At 39.7% G+C, this 24,101-nt stretch overlaps 1 protein-coding gene and 1 long non-coding RNA gene across 5 annotated transcripts in view; one reads left to right on the forward strand and one right to left on the reverse strand.

The window, feature by feature from the left end:
- Nucleotides 1–24,101, forward strand: part of LOC607937 (T cell receptor alpha variable 9-2) — a 544,059-nt gene that overhangs the window by 329,354 nt on the left and 190,604 nt on the right. The gene's annotated exons all lie outside the window — the stretch shown is intronic.
- Nucleotides 19,796–24,101, reverse strand: part of LOC111096956 — a 72,176-nt gene continuing 67,870 nt past the window's right edge. Inside the window, exons 4-5 of the long non-coding RNA XR_005363033.1 lie at nucleotides 21,119–21,197; nucleotides 19,796–20,429 (exon numbers count right to left, since the gene is read on the reverse strand). This is a non-coding gene — a long non-coding RNA (uncharacterized LOC111096956). The remainder of the gene's footprint in view (nucleotides 20,430–21,118; nucleotides 21,198–24,101) is intronic.

Here is a 24,101-nt window from a genome sequence, read left to right on the forward strand (position 1 = left end):
ACATATCATGGGCGGAGGAAAAAACATAATCCAGGTCTCCATAGGGGGAAGATGACCAGAAGTTTCATGTTTAGAACCCTCCCAGATGTCACCCTATGAATCTCACCCATTGGCTGAGTCTAATTCTTATCCTTTTGCTATAATAAAACTACTCAAAAGTATAGTGCTTTCCTGAATTCTTTGAGTCATTCTCTAGGACTATCAAACTTGAGGAACTATGGAACTCTCCGAATTTGTTAGCCAGCTAGTTAGAAATTGTGAGTAGCCTGGGGACCCAGAACTAGCAATTGGTGTGTGAAGTGAAGGCAATCTTACAGAGGCCTACACCCTTACCCTGGGAAGCCTGCCCTAACTTCAAGTAGCTGGTACCAGAATTCATTGTAGGCGTATTCTGAGTGAAGCATGGGAAATTGAACCAATGCTACCTGACACCTACCTGGGCTACCTAGGAAGCCCATCAGGAGAGTCCTCTGCTCTCTTCTCTGACCCACAGGTCCCAGAAAGTCTCCAGGGGCCATCAGCTCCAACAACAATGTCTGTGCAGGAGAGGAGCTGCAATTCTAGTCTGAAAGAACACTATCTGTGTATTGATTAAGATTCAAATGTTACAAAAAGCTTCCCAGTAGGTGGAAGATTTATCTTATTCTTGGTGTAATTAGAATGGTTATTCAATAAATGGATGCTATTCAGTGAAATTCCAAGAAGCAGCAGCTAAATTCATCAACCTCATCAGCTCACAGTCCTGGCCAGGACCCATAATACTGTGCTCCCAGAGAGGGCACAGAGAGCAGAGTGATGGAAAAACAAAAAACAAACAAACAACAACAACAAAAAAAAAAAAAACGGGCTGCAGGAGCCTGGAAATGCCAACATAAACACACACCCACACACAGGAAGACACTAGGAGAGAGGAATTGTGAGTGCTTGGTCCTCTGGGGTCTGGGAAGCAAACTGCTTATTATATTTGGAAAACATTCCTATACCCAGGCCCAGAGAATAGAGACAGTAAGGGTGTCCAGATCTCCTCTCAGGCATCATTCTCCCCTGAATCTAGTACCTGAGGTAACTGGGGAGCAGAAGAAAATAGTATTTGCTCAAAACTTAGCAAGTCATTAAAAAAAAAAAAAGGCCAGCTGTCTGAGCTTTGTCTCCTTGTGGAACTCAATGAAGCTAAGTCCTCTAGCTGTACACACTGACTGTGTGTCTCAAATGGAATGTTTCTGACTTCATTTCTACCTCTCCCCCATCACACAAGAAGGAAAGTGGGCCAGGACAGGCAGTTAAGACAGCTGTTGCTCCCACTGGCTTTACGGAAGTCCCCCCAAGCCCCTCACACACCCCTGGAGCCCTGAGGTTCTGCCCAGTGCAGCCAGACCAGTCTTCAGGATTGACTCCCTCCTCCCCAGGATTCCTCCTGAGAGTGGGCTTTCCCTGAAAACACAGTGTGCGTTCCCACTTCCCACTCAGGCCATGCCATTTGTTTCAAGGACTCTCTACTCCCTATTTTTTAGTACTTCACTCCCACCTCTGATGCATACCTCTCTGAAGATCATCTCCCTCATGCTTGCACACTCTAAAGCCTTAGAGCAATCATGTTGCTTTAGATTACATTTATTAGTGGACACCTCACAGTCACTGTGAGATGCCAAAGCTACAATGCTAGGAGAAAAATATACCCGACAACAAGTCCCATATTGTCTAACGGGAAAGATAGCATAAACAGATACATAAACAAATATATATGCAAATTGGGATGAGTATTATGAAAGCAATAAACAGGAGGCTGAGAGGAGATTGAAGAGTTCAATTTACACAGGGTAATCAGGAAATGCTCTTCCTTCCTTGGGAAGCAGTGAGTGAGGGGATGGAGAAAAGTCAGAATTTTTACACTAATGAACATTCTACTGCCAGCGGACACAGAACCAGGGGAAAGGAGTTTTCACCCAACAGAGTCGAATGAACACATCAATCACCTGGCCCAGTGGGTGACATTACTCCACAGGGGATGTAACTTGGATCTGTGTCAATCCACCACACCTCCAGTGTCACTCTCCCCAAGATATGGTGTGTGTGTGTTTGCACCATGTCTGTCTAGGAAAATTATATTCTCAGAATAGAGCACAACTAGTTGATTTTCATGATCACCAGGGTTCTCTTTACAATGGCACTTTGAGAACTTTGCTAATTGGCCAGAGATCAGGATATAATGAGGGGATATCTAGTTAGCAACTGAACTTCTCATGTCTGACCAGGTTCTAAACTTCTATTCAACTCAGCAGCTCATTATTGTGTTCCTGGAATTAGAACCCCAACATAAAAGCTATCTCCATCTACAGTTGCCACTTTTTTTTTAATAATACATTTATTTTTTATTGGTGTTCAATTTGCCAACATACAGAATAACACCCAGTGCTCATCCCGTCAAGTGCCCCCCTCAGTGCCCGTCACCCATTCACCCCCACCCCCCACCCTCCTCCCCTTCCACCACCCCTAGTTCGTTTCCCAGAGTTAGGAGTCTTTATGTTCTGTCTCCCTTTCTGATATTTCCCACACATTTCTTCTCCCTTCCCTTCTATTCCCTTTCACTATTATTTATATTCCCCAAATGAATGAGAACATATAATGTTTGTCTTTCTCTGAATGACTCATTTCACTCAGCATAATACCCTCCAGTTCCATCCACGTTGAAGCAAATGGTGGGTATTTGTCGTTTCTAATGGCTGAGGAATATTCCATTGTATACATAAACCACATCTTCTTTATCCATTCATCTTTCGATGGACACCGAGGCTCCTTCCACAGTTTGGCTATTGTGGACATTGCTGCTAGAAACATCAGGTGCAGGTGTCCCGGCGTTTCATTGCATCTGTATCTTTGGGGTAAATCCCCAGCAGTGCAACTGCTGGGTCGTAGGGCAGGTCTATTTTGAACTCTTTGAGGAACCTCCACACAGTTTTCCAGAGTGGCTGCACCAGTTCACATTCCCACCAACAGTGCAAGAGGGTTCCCTTTTCTCCGCATCCTCTCCAACATTTGTTGTTTCCTGCCTTGTTAATTTTCCCCATTCTCACTGGTGTGAAGTGGTATCTCATTGTGGTTTCGATTTGTATTTCCCTGATGGCAAGTGATGCGGAGCATTTTCTCATGTGCGTGTTGGCCATGTCTATGTCTTCCTCTGTGAGATTTCTCAGTGTGGCAGGATACAAAATCAATGCCCAGAAGTCAGTGGCATTTCTATACACTAACAATGAGACTGAAGAAAGAGAAATTAAGGAGTCAATCCCATTTACAACTGCACCCAAAAGCATAAGATACCTAGGAATAAACCTAACCAAAGAGGTAAAGGATCTATACCCTAAAAACTATAGAACACTTCTGAAAGAAATTGAGGAAGACACAAAGAGATGGAAAAATATTCCATGCTCATGGATTGGCAGAATTAATATTGTGAAAATGTCAATGTTACCCAGGGCAATTTACACGTTTAATGCAATCCCTATCAAAATACCATGGACTTTCTTCAGAGAGTTGGAACAAATCATCTTAAGATTTGTGTGGAATCAGAAAAGACCCCGAATAGCCAGGGGAATTTTAAAAAAGAAAACCATAGCTGGGGGCATCACAATGCCAGATTTCAGGTTGTACTACAAAGCTGTGGTCATCAAGACAGTGTGGTACTGGCACAAAAACAGACACATAGATCAATGGAACAGAATAGAGAACCCAGAAGTGGACCCTGAACTTTATGGTCAACTAATATTCGATAAAAGAGGAAAGACTATCCACTGGAAGAAAGACGGTCTCTTCAATAAATGGTGCTGGGAAAATTGGACATCCACATGCAGAAGAATGAAACTAGACCACTCTCTTTCACCATACACAAAGATAAACTCAAAATGGATGAAAGATCTCAATGTGAGACAAGATTCCATCAAAATCCTAGAGGAGAACACAGCCACTTTTTTTAAAAAAGCAAAATCCATATGGACCTTACGAGTGTAAATCTGAAAATTTTCAGGTCATTTTCTCTAATTTTTCCATGAGGGCTGATGCAAGTCAATCTGAGGACAGCAACTCATTTGGTGTGACATGATCTGAAGTTAAGCAAACTTATTTTTCTTACGCAACGTTTTTGGAAATTGGTGCAATACCACGCCCAAACCAAAATACCACACATTTATTATCTCACAATCTCATGGGTCAGGAGTCCAGGCACGGCCTTGCTGGTCCTCTGTGTGGGGTGTCACAAGGCTGCATTCAAGGTGTTGGCTGAGACACATTTTTAATCTAAAGATTTGACTGTAGAAGAATCTACTGCCATACTCATTCAGGGTTTGGGCACAATTCATTTCCTTGCAGCTGCATGACTGAGGACCCAGTGTTTTTGGCAGCCATCACCTGGAATTCCCCTCTTCCTGCCTAGAGGCTGCCCAGAGTTCCTAGCGGTCTCCTGCAGTTCCTTTGGACTTTTCCAACATGGCTGCTTATGTCATCAAGCCAGCAGGGAGATTCTCTCATTCTAGTCTACCAAGACAGAATCTTTTTTAATGTAACATAAAAACAGGGGGACAGCCCATCATCTCTGCATCTTGTGCTGGTTAGAAGCAAGTAAGTCATAGGTCCCTCCTACCCTCAAGAAAGGGGATTGTCTCCAAAGTCATGGACACTAGAAGACAGGGAATTATCGCTTTACCACAGTCCGTCATCTGACCCCCAAAGATTCATGTCCCTCCTACTTGCAAAATATATTCACACACACCCAAAGATCTCAAGAGTCTCATCTCATACAGCGTCAGTTCATAGCCAACATTTCATCATCTAAATTATGTCCAAGTTCAAATGCAGCTCCTGGGTGTTATCTATTAAGTACAGGCACAATTCCTCTCCATCTGTCAAGCTGTGAAACAAATGATCTTCTCCCAACACATGCAGATTTCAATGTTAGAATGGGTTCAACCACAGGATTATAGCTGTAGACATTTGGATCCAAAAAAGGGTGAAATGAAAGGTTAAAAGCCTCACTGAAATCTAGCTGGGCAAACATTAAGAATTCCTTGATTAGATTTGAGGCATGGAAATAATTCTCAACTGTGCCCTCTTGGCTTTTAGTTCCATCCTCACAGTCATCTTTCTTCTTTCAGGAAAGGTAACACGTTTGCAGTTGAGTGATTTTATCAGCCCGCTTCCTGCCAGTAGAGTTTTAGGGATCTGACAGCCTTTTTGTTTTGTTTTGTTTTGTTTTTTACTCTGTACTCTGTATTACCCTCCCCGCCCCCCAAGCTGGTAGTGTTTCAGCTGAAATAATTTTCTCAATTCATGGGTCTCCCATGGATTTCAGTGAAGTTTTACTCCTTTAGAAAAAAGCCACACCCACAGAACCTTTCCAGATAACCCATACCTGTGGCTCTTGCTCAGATGGCTGAGGGACCATCCTCTTAAGCTTCCTAGAAGTCCTATGGTTTGGTCGAAAGGCACATCCAAGCCTCTTTAAAGAGCTCCTTGTGTGACTGAATACTCCTGGCTTTCTATCTTTCCGAGGTTTTAATGAAAGAAGTCACACTCTCTGTTCTCTTCTTCATGTCGTATTATCTTAATTTTAGCCTCTTTTTCCACTTGAAGAGATTGAGAATTTTCAGATTCATCCAGTCCTCGTTCTTTTTTGTTTAACAATCCTTTCCTCAATTTACTTCTCTTCTTTTCATTTCATTATAAGCAGCAAGAAGAAACCCAGTGGCACCTCCATACTTTCCTTCAAAATCTCCTCAGCTCTACAACTAATTTCAGCCTTTTATATAACTATAGGAGGCAACTTCAAAAAGTTTTCTGCCACAACCTAACAGGATTCCCCTCCTCCAGTTTCCAATAATGTATTCTTCACTTCCTTCTAAGACTTCACTAGATGTATCCTTGAAGCCAAATTTCTATTAACCCTTAATATAGGGCAAATAGAGCTGTATCTAGAAAAACATCGCCAAGTTTCCCTCTCTGATGCAAACCAGGAAACCAGGACTGTGCAGAAAGTCACTTCATAACCCCATGAGGGCTCAGTCCTGAGAGGTATTTCAAGGACTGTTTCTCTCCTCCCTCCATCTATTCCCAACTGTTGGGCATCCACCATGTTTCTACATCCAGAAATAGAAACTCCCAGAAACAACTTAGAGAAAGTCAGCAGGACTATTAGCAGTGCTTTGCTTCTTTTAGGGAGAGACAGTGGGAGGAAAAGTTTATAGATATGATTATAAATAGAAATAATTCCCAGGTAGTGCAGGCTGAGAATTTTTGGAGTCTTGTATCCCATTAGTTCAGAGTATGAGAGGGCCAGGAAGTTGGGATAGAGAAGAAGATATTAAAGTATGGTATACTTACATTTACTTGTTTGTTTGGGAAAACTAAAATGCTCTAATGGCTTTTTTCATATCTTTAAAATAAGGAAGTTAGGCTTGGAAGCCTCAAAGAGTCCTTTAATTCTAAATTTTTTTGTGTGATTCTTTCACTGAAAAGACAAAATTTAAATTAGTGTTGGTGTTGAAGTGTAACTCTCAAATGCTAGTCTTGGCATTAAGGCCAAGCCCATTGGTGAAGTTTTAGTTGATAGCTCAAAGTTATTGGATCCTATTCCAGCCACCCAGAACCCAGGAAAAGCTGAGTGAGAAGTAAGTTTTAAGAATTAGGGGCCAACTTGGGTAATTAGCAGGCAGCTTATATATGAAAATGAGCACCTTCATGGGAACATCACAAATACACATCAAAGATCTGTCACACTCAGACGTTAAAGACCATCCTGCTGAAAGACGAAAGGGTCAACCAGGAAATTAGAGAAGAATTAAAAAGATTCATGGAAACTAATGAGAATGAAGATACAACCGTTCAAAATCTTTGGGATACAGCAAAAGCAGTCCTGAGAGGGAAATATATCGCAATACAAGCATCCCTCAAAAAATTGGAAAAAAGTCAAATAAACAAGCTAACCTTGCACCTAAAGGAACTGGAGAAAGAACAGCAAATAAAACCTACACCAAGCGGAAGAAAGAAGTTAATAAATATTCAAGCAAAACTCAATGAAATAGAGATCAGAAGAACTGTAGAACAGATCAACAAAACCAGGAGTTGGTTCTTTGAAAGAATTAATAAGATAGATAAACCATTAGCCAGCCCTATTAAAAACAAAAGAGAAAAGACTCTAATTATAAAATCACGAATAAAAAGGAGAAATCACAACCAATACCAAGGAAATACAAATGATTTAAAACATACTATGAGGGATCCCTGGGTGGCGCAGCGGTTTGGCGCCTGCCTTTGGCCCAGGGCGCGATCCTGGAGACCCGGGATCGAGTCCCACATCGGGCTCCCGGTGCATGGAGCCTGCTTCTCCCTCTGCCTGTGTCTCTGCCTCTCTCTCTCTCTCTCTGTGACTATCATAAATAAAAAAAAAAAAAAACATACTATGAGCAGCTATACGCCAATAAATTAGGCAACCTAGAAGAAATGTACACATTTCTGGAAAACCACAAACTACCAAAAACTGGAACAGGAAGAAATAGAAAACCTGAACAGGCCAATAACCAGGGCAGAAATTGAAGCAGTCATCAAAAACCTCCCAAGACACAAAAGTCCAGGGCCAGATGGCTTCCCTGGGGAATTCTATCAAACATTTAAAGAAGAAGCAATACCTATTCTTCTAAAGCTGTTCCAAAAGATAGAAAGGGATGGAGTACTTCCAAACTCATTTCATGAGGCCAGCATCACCTTAATTCCAAAACTACACAAAGACCCCACCAAAAAGAAGAGTTATAGACCAATATCCCTGATGAACACAGATGCAAAAATTCTCAACAAGATACTAGCCAATAGGATCCAACAGTACATTGAGAAGATTATTCACCAGGACCAAGTGGGATTTATCCCTGGGATGCAAGGCTGGTTCAACACTCATAAAACAATCAACGAGATAGATCGTATCAACAAGAGAAAAAAACAAGAACCATAGGATCCTCTCAATAGATGCAGAGAAAGCATTTGACAAAATACAGCATCCATTCCTGATCCAAACTCTTCAGAGTGTAGGGATAGAGGGAACATTCCTCAGCATCTTAAAAGCCATCTACGAAAAGCCCACAGCAAATATCATTCTCAATGGGGAAACACTGGGAGCCTTTCCCCTAAGATCAGGAACAAGACAGGGTTGTCAACTCTCACCACTGCTATTCAACATAGTACTAGAAGTCCTAGCCTCAGCAATCAGGCAACAAAAAGAAATAAAAGGCATTCCAATTGGCAAAGAAGAAGTCAAACTCTCCCTCTTCGCCGATGACATGATACTCTACATAGAAAACCCAAAAGACTCCACCCCAAGATTGCTAGAACTCATACAGCAATTTGGTAGCGTGGCAGGATACAAAATCAATGCCCAAAAATCAGTGGCATTTCTATACACTAACAATGAGACTGAAGAAAGAGAAATTAAGGAGTCAATCCCATTTACAACTGCACCCAAAAGCATAAGATACCTAGGAATAAACCTAACCAAAGAGGTAAAGGATCTATACCCTAAAAACTATAGAACACTTCTGAAAGAAATTGAGGAAGACACAAAGAGATGGAAAAATATTCCATGCTCATGGATTGGCAGAATTAATATTGTGAAAATGTCAATGTTACCCAGGGCAATTTACACATTAATGCAATCCCTATCAAAATACCATGGACTTTCTTCAGAGAGTTGGAACAAATCATCTTAAGATTTGTGTGGAATCAGAAAAGACCCCGAATAGCCAGGGGAATATTGAAAAAGAAAACCATAGCTGGGAGCATCACAATGCCAGATTTCAGGTTGTACTACAAAGCTGTGGTCATCAAGACAGTGTGGTACTGGCACACCTGCACCCCGATGTTTCTAGCAGCAATGTCCACAATAGCCAAACTGTGGAAGGAGCCTCGGTGTCCATCGAAAGATGAATGGATAAAGAAGATGTGGTTTATGTATACAATGAAATATTACTCAGCCATTAGAAATGACAAATACCCACCATTTGCTTCAACATGGATGGAACTGGAGGGTATTATGCTGAGTGAAATCAGTCAATCGGAGAAGGACAAACATTATATGGTCTCATTCATTTGGGAAATATAAAAAACAGTGAAAGGGAATAAAGGGGAAAGGAGAAAAAAATGAGTGGGAAATACCAGAAAGGGAGACAGAACATGAGAGACTCCTAACTCTGGGAAATGAACAAGGGGAGGTAGAAAGGGAGGTGGGCGGGGGTGGGGGTGACTGGATGACAGGCACTGATGGGGGCACCTGATGGGATGAGCACTGGGTGTTATTCTATGTGTTGGCAAATTGAACACCAATAAAATAAATAAATAAAAAGAAGATTATTCACCATGACCAAGTGGGATTTATCCCCGGGATGCAAGGCTGGTTCACCACTGGTAAAGCAATCAATGTGATTGATCATATCAGCAAGAGAAAAAACAAGAACCATATGATCCTCTCAATAGATGTTTCTGTTTATGTTTAGATTTGTTTCAAGGGGTCGCTTTCATTGCCACCATATTTTTTCACTTAAGTGTCAACTCTAATAAGGTAATATTGGATTGAGCCCCCACATTCCCAGGGTCTACGGCTCAGGAATGAGAGGTTTTTGTTAACACTCCTCAATTTATTCTCATGTGCAGCCCCCCACCCCCCACCCCCTTGCGAAGCCAGCCTTGAGAATTTTAAGAAGGCTATTCCTCTGTCTGGCCTCTAGGGGGCAATCCTGTCCAGTAACACAACTCCCAGAACTCAAAACATGTTGACACTCTCTGGATGGAGATGGGTGAGAGGCCCCAGGCCAAACTTAGGGCAAAAAAAAGGCTAGGGCTGAAAATGAGAAGCCTGAATAATATTGAGATCATTGCAGGCAGAATTTCTTTAAAATTTTTGTAAACTTTGGGAAACTCTGTGAACAACACTTTCCTTCTACAAGTGCAATTTTCCCATATCTGTCTTATGCCCAATGCCAGGTTTGTAAACCTCTTCATTGTGAGAAACTTCCCATTTAATTATCTTTTTTTTTTTTTTTTGGATACATTTCACTTACTAACAGGTTCATCCTTTATTCCAAGCCCTCTCAAAAGAATAACTTGGTCATAAGTTGTTCTTTGTCTTGAGCAAGTCACACTAACCTTTACATGTGCCCATCAGTACTCATATCATCCTTGACTCTTCTGGAATGACAATTTCAGCAGCCAGGATCTCAAGGTCTTCTGAAATATTTCTCAAAAATGACCTGAATAAAGGCCACAGAGGTTTTGTGGTTTATATGTAAAGGTAACAAACATTCAGCAGCCTCTCTAGTTAAGAATCAGTAGTGGACTCTGGGACACTGATCTTTTATGAGCAAACCTGTCTAATATCCTTTAAAAATAAAGTTTTTTAAGGAGATTTTAAAGTTATTACAAGGAGATTAAAGTTATGCCAATTTTAGAAATGGCAATGGAGGGCAGCCCAGGTGGCTCAGCGGTTTAGTGCTGCCTTCAGCCCAGGGCGTGATCCTGAAGACCAGAGATCGAGTCCCACATCCGGCTTCCTGCATGGAGCCTGCTTCTCTCTCTGCCTGAGTCTCTGCCTCTCTCTGTCTCTCATGAATAAATAAATAAAATCCTAAAAAAAAAAAAAAAGAAAGAAATGGCAATGGATACGAACAAATAATTTCCAAATTAAAAAAATAACAAGTACAAATATGAAAAGAATCCAACCTCAGTGATACACAAATGCATGTGGAAAACAACAAGGAAATAACATTGTTTTCTCTACAAACTGTTAAATATTTTTTTTTAAGCATTAGTTACTGAAATCATGAAACAAAACTCAGAAAACGCTATAGATTTGTCAGTTTGAACAGTCATTGTAAGGGCAATTTGTTAATGCATATAAAATTATTTTACTCAACAATTCTACATCCAAAAATTTATCCTTAAGAAACAGGATAATTGACAACAAAAAAAGCAAATCTCAATAAGTATTAAGGAATCAATATCATATAGATCAGATTCTTTTACTACAGTGAACAAAGTTAGATACTATTAATAAAAAGCCAACTTCAAATAAAAAGAAATGCACTTCTAAATAATTTATGAACCAAAAAGAAATTATAATAGGATTGTTAAAATATTTACAACTGAACAATCATGAAACATTTTAAAACTTGTACAATGAACCTAAGCAGTACACAGGGAAAATTTTATAGCCTTAAAAATAGATCAAAACAAAAAGACCGAATGTAATGAGCTAAAAATTCAATCAGAAAGTTTTAAAAGAGAATAAGAGTAAACAACAAAAATAAGACGAAGAAAAATATAATAGGAAGAGCTAAAATTAAGTAAATAAAGACGAAGAAGCAAAGGAAAGAATCGATTTAAAAAGGTTCTTTGAAAAGAATCTGAAAATGGACAATTCTCTGATAAGTTTTGTCAAGGAACTAAATAAGACAGAAAAATGTTGTGTAAGGGAAGAATATAGCTACCTAATAAAAATTTAAATAATTGTAAGACAATGCAGGAAATAAATTCTTACAAAAAAATTGAAAATTTGAACAAAATGTAAAACTTTCTAAAAATTATAGTCTGACAGAACTGACAAGAAAAAAATTGAAAACTTGAATTTATATATAAATTAATTTAAAACTTTATACATACATATGATTTCACAGGCAAGTTACATCAAACCCAGTACCAATGATTTGCATACCTGAAGACTACCACTCAACACATTTATGAGAGCAAGAGAACCACAACAACAAAAATAAACAGATGATGCATGAGAATTATAGGCCAATATTACATATGAAAAGCAATGACTACTTCTAAAAATATTACAAAACCAGCACTGGATATTAAAAAGTATTCCAGTGCACCATGATCAATTAGGATTTATTTCAGGAGTACGAGGAGGGCTTAAGATCAGTGCAACATATCGCACATAAAGATATTAACAATAAAATTTTCTCACTAAATGCAGGAAAGTGATTTTGTCAAGTTTAACATAGTATTTATAATTAAAGTCTCCTCACAAACTGGGAAGAAAAGGGAACTTCTTTAACCTGGCAAAGGGAATCTTTGCATTTGTTTTCAAAGTGAGATGTTAAAAGTTATTTCCTTAAAATTTTGAAAAAGACAAAGATTTCCAATATTGTTCTTTCTATTCTACATTTCACTACATGTCTTAACAAGAGCAGTAAAATAATAAAAACCTTAGAACTGGAAAGAGAAAACACATCTATTAATCACACCTGGCTGATTCTATTTCTAGGGGGAGAAAGTGAACAAATGTGCCTAGAGTATCTCCTCCTCCCAGAAAACTAGGAAGCTATCACAGACCACAGAGGCCATGTCAAAAAGACCAGGAGCCAGCTTGAAAAGATTTCTGCTAGTAAAGATGGGACCCACATCAGTGTAAATTCCCACATCAGTAAGATCATGAAACACACCGTGTAAATCCTTGAGTTCATAAGAGAATGCTCCTCAAAGATTTTTGGAGATTTATCCTAGTTGCCTGGGATTTGTTTGGTACTATTTCAGTATTAGTACCAGAAAACTTTGTGTCCTGGAAACCCCTGCATCTCAGGCAAACAGGGATTGTTGATCACCCTACAGGTTATCAGCTCATTACTGTGAAAACTGATAAATGAATGGAAAGAATCACATACTTAACCTCAAAGAATAATCAAATAATTGACAAGGAAAAATTATCTTTACAGAAATACTTCTATCAAGTTTATAAACAAAGTAGAAATGACATAATTAGAATATTATCATTTTGCAAACCAACTCCTAGTTGGTTTGTTATCTGTTGATAACAACAGATCTAGTCATTGCTTACCAATAGACACTAACAAAATGCACACACATACACAACATACACCAAAAGACAATCTGGTATTTTGTGTCTCCTGAGTAAAGTACACAAGCCCACGATGTCTGGGATTTTCTTTAAACAGAACTGGAAGAGGTATAGATGTGTAGGGTGATGAGGGTATAAAGTAATAAGATTGGCCATGAGTTGATAATTGTAGAACCTGGACAGTGAGTACATGTGGTTTTCTCTCTTTTGTAGATGTTTGAAGTTTCCATAATTAAAAACTTTAAAATAATGTAGTTAACAAATAAATTGTCAGAAATACAAAGACTTATATTTACAATATCCACTGAATCTTATTTAAACCACTCAAAAGAGGAAACAAAATAATATCAAACAGCAATGTTTAAGCAAATTCAGTTACACTTTTACAACAGAGTACTGTGAAGCTGTAAAAATCACATTTTCACAAACAGTTAAGTGACATGATGGCATATTCATAAACATAATGATAAACAAAAAAATTTTAATTTGATCTCAATTCCATTAAAGTATGCATATTTGCATTAAAAAAAATACCTAAAGAAACACAACAAAATGTTAGCAGTATTTATCTCTGGGTAATGAGATTACAGTTGGATTTTATTGTCTACTTTCTCCTCTCTGGTTATGTCTACATTGGACAAGTTTTCTTTTACCATAAACAAGACGTGGCATGTTATAGACCAATTAGAAAAGAGAGGCCTGGAGGAAGAGAGGCAGGAGGCAAGCAGATAGCAGGAAGTGTGACTCAGCTTGCGTGTGCAGAAACGCAGCTTCCAGCTCTATAGAAGAAACGCCACAGGGCCACCAAGCTCCAGTGACACTGCAAAAGGCCTGGCAGGTGGCAGGCAAAACAAAAGCCATTTCACCAGCGGGAAGGACCCCAAGGATGGAGTCCAGACTGCCCGCTGTGTTGTGCATTGTGGCGGCCTTCATCCACCTTGGTAGGGAGCTAACTGTTGCTGGGGCCTGAGAAAGGAGGTTTGGGAAATAATTTAGAAGAGAACTTAACTGTGCCTTTCCCCCCTTTGTTTTCTGGGTCAAAAGCTAGCTATTTGTGACAGCTTTCTTGGGAGCAATATCAGCAGCTAAGTCTTATTCTTTTCTACAGGTTCCAGCAATTCAGAGACGGTCCGTCAATCTCAGAATAAAGTGTATAAACAAGAGGGAGAATCTGTGACCTTGGACTGCAGCTTCACCCTCAGCTTTAACTACTATGTGATGAACTGGTATCAACAGCCTTTCGGTGAGAGGATGACTGAAGTCATGAGTATTTATTCTGATAGCACCAGCTCTTCGAAAGGACGATATTCTGTGTCATTTCAGAAAGGAAACAAAATTCTAACGCTCACCATCACAGGCTTAACGCTTACAGACTCAGGCGTCTATTTCTGTGCTGTTGGAGAAGTTCCACGGTGAGAGGAGTGACAGGGGAGCCTTACAAAAACCCCCTAAGCTCAGCGTGAAACAGCCACCTGCTCCAGGAGCTTAGAAAACAACCCGCAGGACAGGAAAAGGGTAGACACGAAGGCACACTGGTGGCACTAGTGGGTCTAGAGAGGAAGCTTATGAATGTTCTAGCAACAATCTTCCCACATCTGGTATCAAAGAAAGAGTTGTGGTTATAAAATCCCAGCCTCAAGAGCATTTTCAATTCAAAGTCTTGTGCCTAAGCATGATCACATAGCTAATCGAGATATGCATCTGTCTTTTCGACCTGCCCACCATCTATCCTTCCTTTCTTGGTGACAACATCTGGACTTTCCCTGGATAATCAAGCCATGTCTCCTCCTACCCCATGTTTGGGTGTAGATGAGGCTGACCCCACCCTTGCGCTCTCTGATCAATTAACATAGTTCACCTCTCTGGCCACAATGATTGGTTCAATGATGGATGCCTGACCCAAGCCTCCATCCCAAAAATTAATATGAAATTCTTAGGAATACTGCTGGGGATGTCAGAGGCTGGAATGGAAACCTAGTCTTGCCAGCAGCCCTCTTCCCACCACAAATGAAAAGAATGATCCTGAAAAAGAGAAGGTGAAACTGAGCTCCCATAATATTGTTTGAGGCCCTGGACCCTTTAGTGATTAGAAATCTACTTGGGATTTTTCAGTTGTATAACCCAGCTGCCTTAGCTTCTGTTCCTCCAGAAAAGGATTCTAGTGTAAGTGGTTTAGTTGGGAGGTGATCTTAGGGGTCCTGGGAAGAGTGACAGGAAGGGAAGTCAGCCAATAAAGGGCACGTGTGTTCTTAAGCCAGCTGCCACTGTGGGCACCCAGAGTTTCATCCTACCGGGGAACCTCTGAGAACCAGCGTGAGACACTTGCCTCAACTCATCCTTCCTGGGGGCCAAAGGAACTAAGTTACGGAGCCCCCAAATTCTGTGTCATGGATGGAAGGATATGAGTGTCTGTGGATATGAGTGTTGATTCTCTGAGTATTGTTTCTTTGGCACTTGGACCTGTCAAGCAGGCTGGGCAGTAAGAGAAAGCCTTTAGGCAAAGAAACTCAATTCTGGCAGGAGGAAGGGGACAGGTGCACCAAAGTCATAGGCACAAAGAGATAAAGGGAAGACACCAAAAACGCAAGAAATTATTTTCGCTTTTTTATAAATTATTTTGAGTTGGGTTTTCTATCACTTGCAACCAAAAGAGACCTAACTAAAAAAGATAATAAAGACAACATTGGATAAAACGAATTAACCAAACAAAATACTTTAAAATTACTTTTTTAAAGCTTTTGGATTGCTGCAGTTGAGAAAGGTCACAACTCTTTAAACTGTTCAGATTAGATCAGTTGTTCAGCTCTTTCCTCCCACATCTTCCAGGGTAGCAAGGAGGAGGGACAGATTTAACACCTGAACCTGTTACTGTACTGGACATTTACCTGTTCTCTCCCCGCTTCAGACTCTTCCTATTCAGGGTCACCTTGCTTAGTGCTGCCTGATGAATTGCCTTATAACATCCATCTAAAGATTCTTGCTTGCTTTATTTTTTTTTTTAATTTTTATTTATTTATGATAGTCACACAGAGAGAGAGAGGCAGAGACACAGGCAGAGGGAGAAGCAGGCCCCATGCAGGGAGCCCGACGTGGGACTCGATCCCGGGTCTCCAGGATCGCGCCCTGGGCCAAAGGCAGGCGCTAAACTGCTGCGCCACCCAGGGATCCCTCTTGCTTGCTTTAAAACTTCTGGATTCCCTGTGAGACTGTGCTTTTCCCAAATCCAAAATTCTGCTCCTGCTGTTTGCTTCTCCTGCAATATGTTTCCTCCCATTTCTACCCTTTGAACTCACTGTCTCTCAAAATCTATTTCACATCTTTGATGTTTTGGAGAATAGTCCAGTAGCAATGAGCATGCCTAGATCTCATATCTTGGTTTCTTTTCTCTTTTTTTAAGATTTTATTTACTTATTTATTTATTTATGTGAGAGCATGAGCTGGGGGGGAGGGGCAGAGGGAAAAGCAGACTCGCAGAGGTGCAGAGCCTGACAGGGAGCTCTATCCCACAACCGTGAAATCATGACCTAAGCTGAAATCAAGGAAAAGGAACCAGAGCTCCTTGGAGAAATGGCTGATTCTAGGGCTGAGGCAGGGAATATGCAAGATAAGGCTGAAGCATCTTATAGTATTCAAAAAAAGAAAACAACCCACCACCATCAATGATGGGGCTATGTTAAAAAGACATAGAAATCAACTGAGAAAGCTCACTGTGGCCCAAACTGGAACAATTTGAGCAAAAATAAATAAATAAACAAAACAAATCTCCCATGCTGAAGAATTCTAAATATGCAAACACTCAACACTTCCCACTTCTTTATTGTCTGCTGCTCACAGTGACTTCCTTCCAAAAGGGACAGTATGGAAAGAGTGAAAAAGAGCACCTTTACAGTGGGAAAACCTGACAAACATCACAGTCAACATCAACAGAGATAAGTCATGTTGATAGCATGTCCCCTTGATATGATGAGATGAGAAATGGCATTTTACTTCTGTGGCCTTCCTCCCCAAAACCCATAACCCCAGTCTCACCATGAGGAAATTATCAGAAAAATCCCAGCTGAGGGACATTTTACAAAATACCTAACTAATTAACTCCTCAAAATTGTCAAGATCATCAAAAATAAGAAAAATCTAAGAAATTGTCATAGCCAAGAAGAGCCTAAGGAGAGACATAGTAACTAAATGTAATGTGGTCTCCTAATAGGATTCGGCAGTAGGGAAAGAATATTAAGTAAGACCAAAGTAAATCTGCTAAAGTATGAACTTTAGTTAATAATCCTGTGTCAGTATTGGTTTATTCATTGTGGCATATATACCATTGTAAGATGTTAATAATAATGGATACTGGGTGTGCAGTGTATGGAAACTATGTGTACTATCCTCACAACTTTTCAGTAAATTCAAAACTGTTCTAAAACTAAACACTGATGATAAAAACTTACAAAACTGTAGGTTTCACATGACTGGAATTTTGTGGAGAGAGAATTACAATTTTATGTATAGCCATATCATTGTATACACACCAAAAAGAGTCTTGAACTTTGCTGTCCAATACATAGCCACTAACTACATGTGACTCTTGAACACTTGGATTGTGACTAGTCCAAATTGACGTGTGCTATGAGTATAAAATATACACCACGTTTCAAAGACTTAGTATGGAGAAAAGAATCTCATTAATTTCTCTTCATTGACTAACATAGAAATGATATTTTGGGTTTATAAGGTTAAATAAAATATGTTTTTATAATTAATTTTATATATTTATGTATAGTTTCTTTTGATGTGGCTACTAAAAAATTTATGTATGTGGCTCACATTCTATTTCTGTTGATAGTAGTGGTCTAAAAAGTTAGACATTAAATGACAACACCTGGTAGTGGAATTCAGGGTGATATTTTTTAGCTTTCCTTTTTCTAATTTTTCTTCAGTAAATGTGTTCCTTGTACCATACAAAAGTGATAAAAAATAAAAAGACACAAAGAACTATTGCTATGAAATGTCACGCTGAAAGATGGAAGCACTGAGCAGAAATGTCAAGCCATAGAGTCCTTCATTAATTAATTATTCACCCATTCATTTAAATATACATATATTAAGTATCCCATGTACAAGGCACTAAGACAGTTCCTGGGAATACAAATACACAGAAAAGTATGAGCTAAAATTATTTTCTTCAAGTTCACAATCTACTTGGGAAATTAAGCTTCTAAATAAATTATTAGAACACTGTATGGTCAGTAATACTATGGTGATTCCTATAGTCCATCCTCCTCTATTTTCTGCTTTGAATGCTGCTGTTTTTCTGGTTTCAACCTTAGTCTAATTCTTTGTTCACATCTTGATTGCAATTAATACCTGTGTCCTGATGACTGTGCCTCTAACCTTGCTTTCGCTCAAGACCTCTGTATACCTCTAACATCCTTTTGGTCAGATGACCCTTAAGCAATATAAACTGTACAAGCCTAAAACTCATGATCTTTTCACCTCATCTACTCCAGGCTCTTCTACCTCTGTATTTCTTGTCTTAGTTAAGGATACTCTCTTGACTCACAGCTCTGTGCTTAGGCAAACTTAGTGATTTTACTTCACTTTTCAAAATTTTTTAGACTTAGCTTGGCACAAGCCCACATATGATCTGCTTTTAACTACCAATTCAACCTCATCTCCTGACACATCTCTCACCAATGTTGCCCTAGAAATACCAAAATACTAAATTCAGGAAATGTCATGAGTGAACATTTTTTTGTCTCCATCTTTTCTTCCACTCTACCCTTCTCTTTGTTTGGAGTTTCCAACCTCATCATCACCTCCCCATCATGGTCGCCTGACATCTCTCTGAAGCTTTCCTTGATCTTTCAGGCAAATCTAAGGTCTCTCTCCTCTCACTCCTTTTGAAAGCTGTACAAACCTCCAGAATAGCATTTATCTCTTTATATATTTATTGCCCCCACTTCCTCTAGAATACTCTATTCCTCAAGAGCAAAAATTATGTCTCTTTCACTTTGATATCCCCAACACCACACAGAACATGACAAGTAGAAGACTCTCAAGTTTACTGAGTATTTCCCATCTCCTTGACCTTTCTTAATCTACTATGGTCACTCTTACCCCCTAGAATAGTTCCTTGAATGATCCAAGCAGGCTTCCACCCCTGGGGGTTTTTACTTGAATATATTTGCTCCAAATGACCCCCTTCATCCCATCATTCAGATCACTGCTCAAACATCACCTCATCAGAAAGGTCTTTCCTTCAATCTATCTAAGATAGTACTCACCCAACCCATCCCTTTTTCCTCTTACCGTGTCTCACATTTTTTCATTGCAATCATCATTAGCAGACATCATATTATATATTTGTTGTTTTTTATCTGCCTATCCACCAGCATATAAGCATCAGGAAGCCCAGGACTATGTCTGAATTATTCAACAAATAAATAAAGATCTGATGCATGTATAAAAAAATAAATGATGTTATTTATCACCTAAACATGACACCATCTCTCTTGCATTTGCCCTTCATCTGCTTTTATTCTCATCAAGCCATAAATCTAGGACAAATGAAGGATTAAGATACAAGACTCTAAGAATTGTCAAGTATAATAAGGCTGAGTAAGCAATAATATTATAACTTGCAAAGGGGCAACAGTTCAGCTAACCATTTATTAAATTTGTCTCAAGAATGTGTTTTATCTTCTAATTCATTTATTCAACAAATATTTATATCACATCTATCACTTGTTCTTTGCGAAGTTAAAAGCTGTCGCATACGTTTGTATCACTATTTATTGTTTACAAGGTCCTTTCTGACACTTATTACAATATATTCTCATAAACAGTTTTTTAAGGCAAGCACATCTTATGAGGAATGAGTTGGTTACCAGATTAAGAATCACTGGGTTGTAAAAATTTTCAGCTAGAAAAGTATTCCATCATTTTATTGTTGATACAACTATGTACAGAAGCCCATTATCAACTTATTTATTTCACCCCAGAGAGCTGTAATACACACATTGTCCATCAGTACCAGTACATTAATTCTCACTTCTGGGATTCCCAGCTTGCTCTAAGCCTCAGTGTTAATATGAATATTTCACAGTTGAATACACAAACTTCAAGGATAGGTACAATGCCTTCTCTCTTTCTTCTACATACTTTAAGGCTCTCACACACTGTGTGTTGCCCAAAAATATTTGTTAGTAAAGAAAATAGTTATTAAAAAAAAAAAAAGAAAAAAAAAGAAAATAGTTATTAAGGTAAGAATCTGTCTATCTAGAAAGCTTTCAAAGCAACTGTGACAGCTAATCTCCAAAGATGGTCCTCCAGTGAACCATGCCTCTCAGTAGTCAGATTCTTGTGTCATCCTCTTGCCTTGAAATCTGGAATCAACTATAATCAGTAGAAGGTGATAGAAATGATGCTACGTGGCTATGTAGGCTCTGTCAGAAGCAACTTTGCAGTATCTGCCTTGGTTTCTCGGAACACTCACTCTGGGGGAAGGTAGACATCACATAAGCTGTTCTGCTACTCGGATACCACCATGCTGTGAAGAAGCCAAATGAGAGAGAGATGCCTAGTCAGCCTTCACCAATTTCAGAACAGCACTCCCATCCCAAGCTCCATCGTGTAAGCAAAGAAGCCATAGAAGACGTCATACCCAGATGAGCCATCAGATGACTACAGTCCAACCAATACCTGATAGTGAACATGAGAGACCCTGCACAAGAACCACACAACTAAGCCAACTCAACCCACAGTACTCTAAGAGATGATAAGAAAGGGCTGTCTTAAAGCACTTATGTTTGTGGTAGTTTGTCACAGAGTAGCTATAACTTAATATTTTACAGATCCCTCACTGTGTCTCCCAGTTAGAGATCTATTTGGGGGACCAGGACCACAGGACCACCAATCATGCAGCTCTCTTTTTCTAGGCCCCTTTCAAAATTGGAAGCTTTTCAAATCACTCAATAAATAAGGTCTAGGCTATAACAAAACAGCCAAATAAGGCATATGCTGTCTCTAAAATCCAGTGTGACACACCAAGTATTGTGACTCTTAACAGTAGGAGAAACCAGATGTAGACCTTGACCCTGAGACCAACTTGACCTTGACCCTGCAAAAGGTATCTCACCTTGTCCCAGACAATGGAAACCCAAAAAAGTTCACTGAGAGAACAAGACCCTAAATTTTCCTGGGATGTATTCCCTACCCTTTGACACATACGCATCTTACCAAGGTGTCTACAGTTAGTTGGTCCATCAAGGTAATGGATCCATGTGATGTCTTGTGGAATGGAGAAGCAATCAGTTCCCTGTGGAATAGAACAGGACAAGGTGGGGAAGGTTGATATATTTTAAGGTGAAACAATAAACGTATACTACTGGCCCTCCTGGGTGAAAAAAAAAATTGCTTCAGTAGTCTCTGCTAACATGTATACAGAGGAACAAAGTTCTTTTTTATATCAATACCCAAATCGAAAGATTTGTTGATTTAATCTAGCAATGAAACCACATCTGGAACAGCAGCTGCAATTCTATTCACCATCTGATTAAACTTACAGAAATCCTTTGTCATTCCTCAAGAGCCACCTACCTTCTACTCTGGTCAAATAGAGGAGGTGATGGAGATGTGCTGGCTCTACATCTTTTAAGTCCCTTATGAAAGCATTAATCCCTACGTTTTCTCCAGGATTCAGTATTACTTGGGATCTACCATTTTGGAACACAGAGGCAATTCTAATGTCTTCTACTTGTCCTCATTCCATGGATCAGATACAGTTATAGTGATTCTGCCATTCACTGAGTGTGTCTCCAATTAGATATTCTCGAAGGTGGGAAATAACCATTGGATAAGTTCAGGTCAGATGGACCTGAGCCAAAACACCATGTTGGCCTCAATAGCCTTAAAAAAAAAACCCTACTCTGATAAACAGAGTGGCATATGGGGTTTCCAAGATTTAGTATCACTTCAGACCTAATCCCCAGAAAGTCTGGTTATTTTCACTTTCCCAATGCAATACCACCTTGTTAAATGGCTGTGGGTCTCTTGGGAGAAGGGAAGAAAGAAAATTTATGATTATATAAAATTTTTAAAATTTTTAAATGACATAAGCCTAAAATTTTTAATTATATAAACTTTTGGCCATATAAATATAAATTAGAAAAATCTCAATTCTTTCAGCATGTATGACACCTCATTATTTTGTACTTGTCTTCTTGGGGCCTGCCCTACATCTGACTATAGAGATAGGAACAATGAAGACTTTGAGAGCGTGTCTCGAGGAGTCTCAGCATTTATCCAGGCAATAGGTCATCACAGAATCTTCAAGTGAGGAGGGACCAAACTCCTCAGAGAAGGGGAAATGTCAGCTTCTGTAGAAAGGAAACTGAGAGGCTGCAAGGCCTCCGTTTCATCAGAGTACCCCCACATGTTGCTACCTCAGTTTTCAGGGGCCTAAGTCAATCCTAGTCAATGCCCTAATTTTAACCATAAGAGGCCTTGAATTAAATTGGTATTATAATCTTACTACCCACAAGATTAGCCTTTGGGTTTGGTTTTCAGAAATATCAGACCCTACAGCTCTGAGAAATAAGGATTTCCCTCAGGGCAATCACAGAAACTTTCCATCACCTTGCCTGGACCTTGAGCTGAAAAGGTATTGCCCTAAGTTCATTATTTTCCTTCTCCAATTCCTCTAAGGCACTTAGAAGCAACTACTAGTTGCTTCTAGTTGTCCCATTTACCACTGGCAGTGGGATCGCTAATCCTATAGTCAAATCAGAGAATCAATGCTAACTCTCCATTTTTAGGGTCCTGCTCCTCCAAATCAGTTTAAGGGCCAATAACTGTTATCATTTAGGGGTCAGCTAGGTTAGCAGAACCACTGTAACTCCAAGATAGAGTCACTTACCACTCTGTAGCTACCCACCTCTTCTGTAAACTCACTGCCAGCATCTGGCAATGGGCCTGGGGTCACTGTTGGTCAGCTGAGCCAAGAGTCAGAAAGATTCACTTGACATAGAATGGAGGAGAGCAAAGACAACATAGGACCTACCTGGCACCTCTGCATCTATCATTCATTATACCTGACCACAGTGACCCCGTAAAAGGAATCATAGCTGTTTCACTTCTGCCTTCCAGATCATGTGTGATTTCATCTTCAGGGCATCTCTACTGCAGGACTACAGGAGAAAGGGGATTCTGGAAAACACAGTTGTCTGCTTAACCAAGTTTACCAGCATACTCCAGCAGTCCTGAAGTGCTGGTCCTTATCCCAGATCTCAGAAGACAGTGAATATCGTCAGAAAGGAAAGTAGAGAAGACCCTTGGGCTCATTGGAAATCTTGTGACTGCAGCTGACCTGTGGTTTGGGAGATGCCTGGAGACAGCAGTCAAGGCACACAAGGAGCTCTCCTCTCAAAGATGAGAAGGTCAATCTGGATCTACTGGGATTCTTTTTGGAGACAGTGGGACTAAAGTGTGCACTCTAGGATATGATGAACAAAAGGCACATTTCATGTATCAGACTCAGTCTTCCAAATGGAGGGGAACACTAAAAGTAGAGTGAACAGAGTCCTTGAGTCCCACAAATTCTAAAATATAGATAGAGAACTTTTTTCAGAACTGCTTTTATGCAAGCAGTGCTTGCTTACCTGTCAGTGATTCAAACAGGACTTCATCAAATGAAAGAAAGAGAGAAATGAAGTAGAAGATTCCTAAGACAGCACATCAGACTCCCCAGATCAGAATGTTGGCCACCTATCTCTGTGCAACAGTTACACCGTGCTCCCCAGCACCTGCCTCCTGCCACTAAGTGCTATGATGCAAGCTCCAGCCACATTCCCTGCCAGGCACTCTGGCCACAGTGCTAGCACCAAAGAACAGAAAGGACAATATCTGCAAAAGGAACCTTAGAGTTCCCAACCTGACAGTGATGTTTCTCAACCTGAGTCATATATATCTCCTTTAATGGGCAAATAGTTTTCATGGAGCCCAGTGTTAACTACACTACTTTTAACATAATGTTATTTAAACATATAGACATATATGAAGCATAAAATGGTATATACACTATATGCTCAGCATTCTTATGCCAACAATAAAAAATCCAGGCTAAACATGCAGGAAACTTCAAAACCAATAAAACTTTAAAGATTTTCACTTAATGTAATACATGAAGTTTTACTAAAACTAAATCAGGGCACCTGGGTGGCTC

The sequence above is a fragment of the Canis lupus genome, chromosome 8, assembly GCF_011100685.1.
Source record: "Canis lupus familiaris isolate Mischka breed German Shepherd chromosome 8, alternate assembly UU_Cfam_GSD_1.0, whole genome shotgun sequence".
Lineage (NCBI taxonomy): Eukaryota > Metazoa > Chordata > Mammalia > Carnivora > Canidae > Canis > Canis lupus.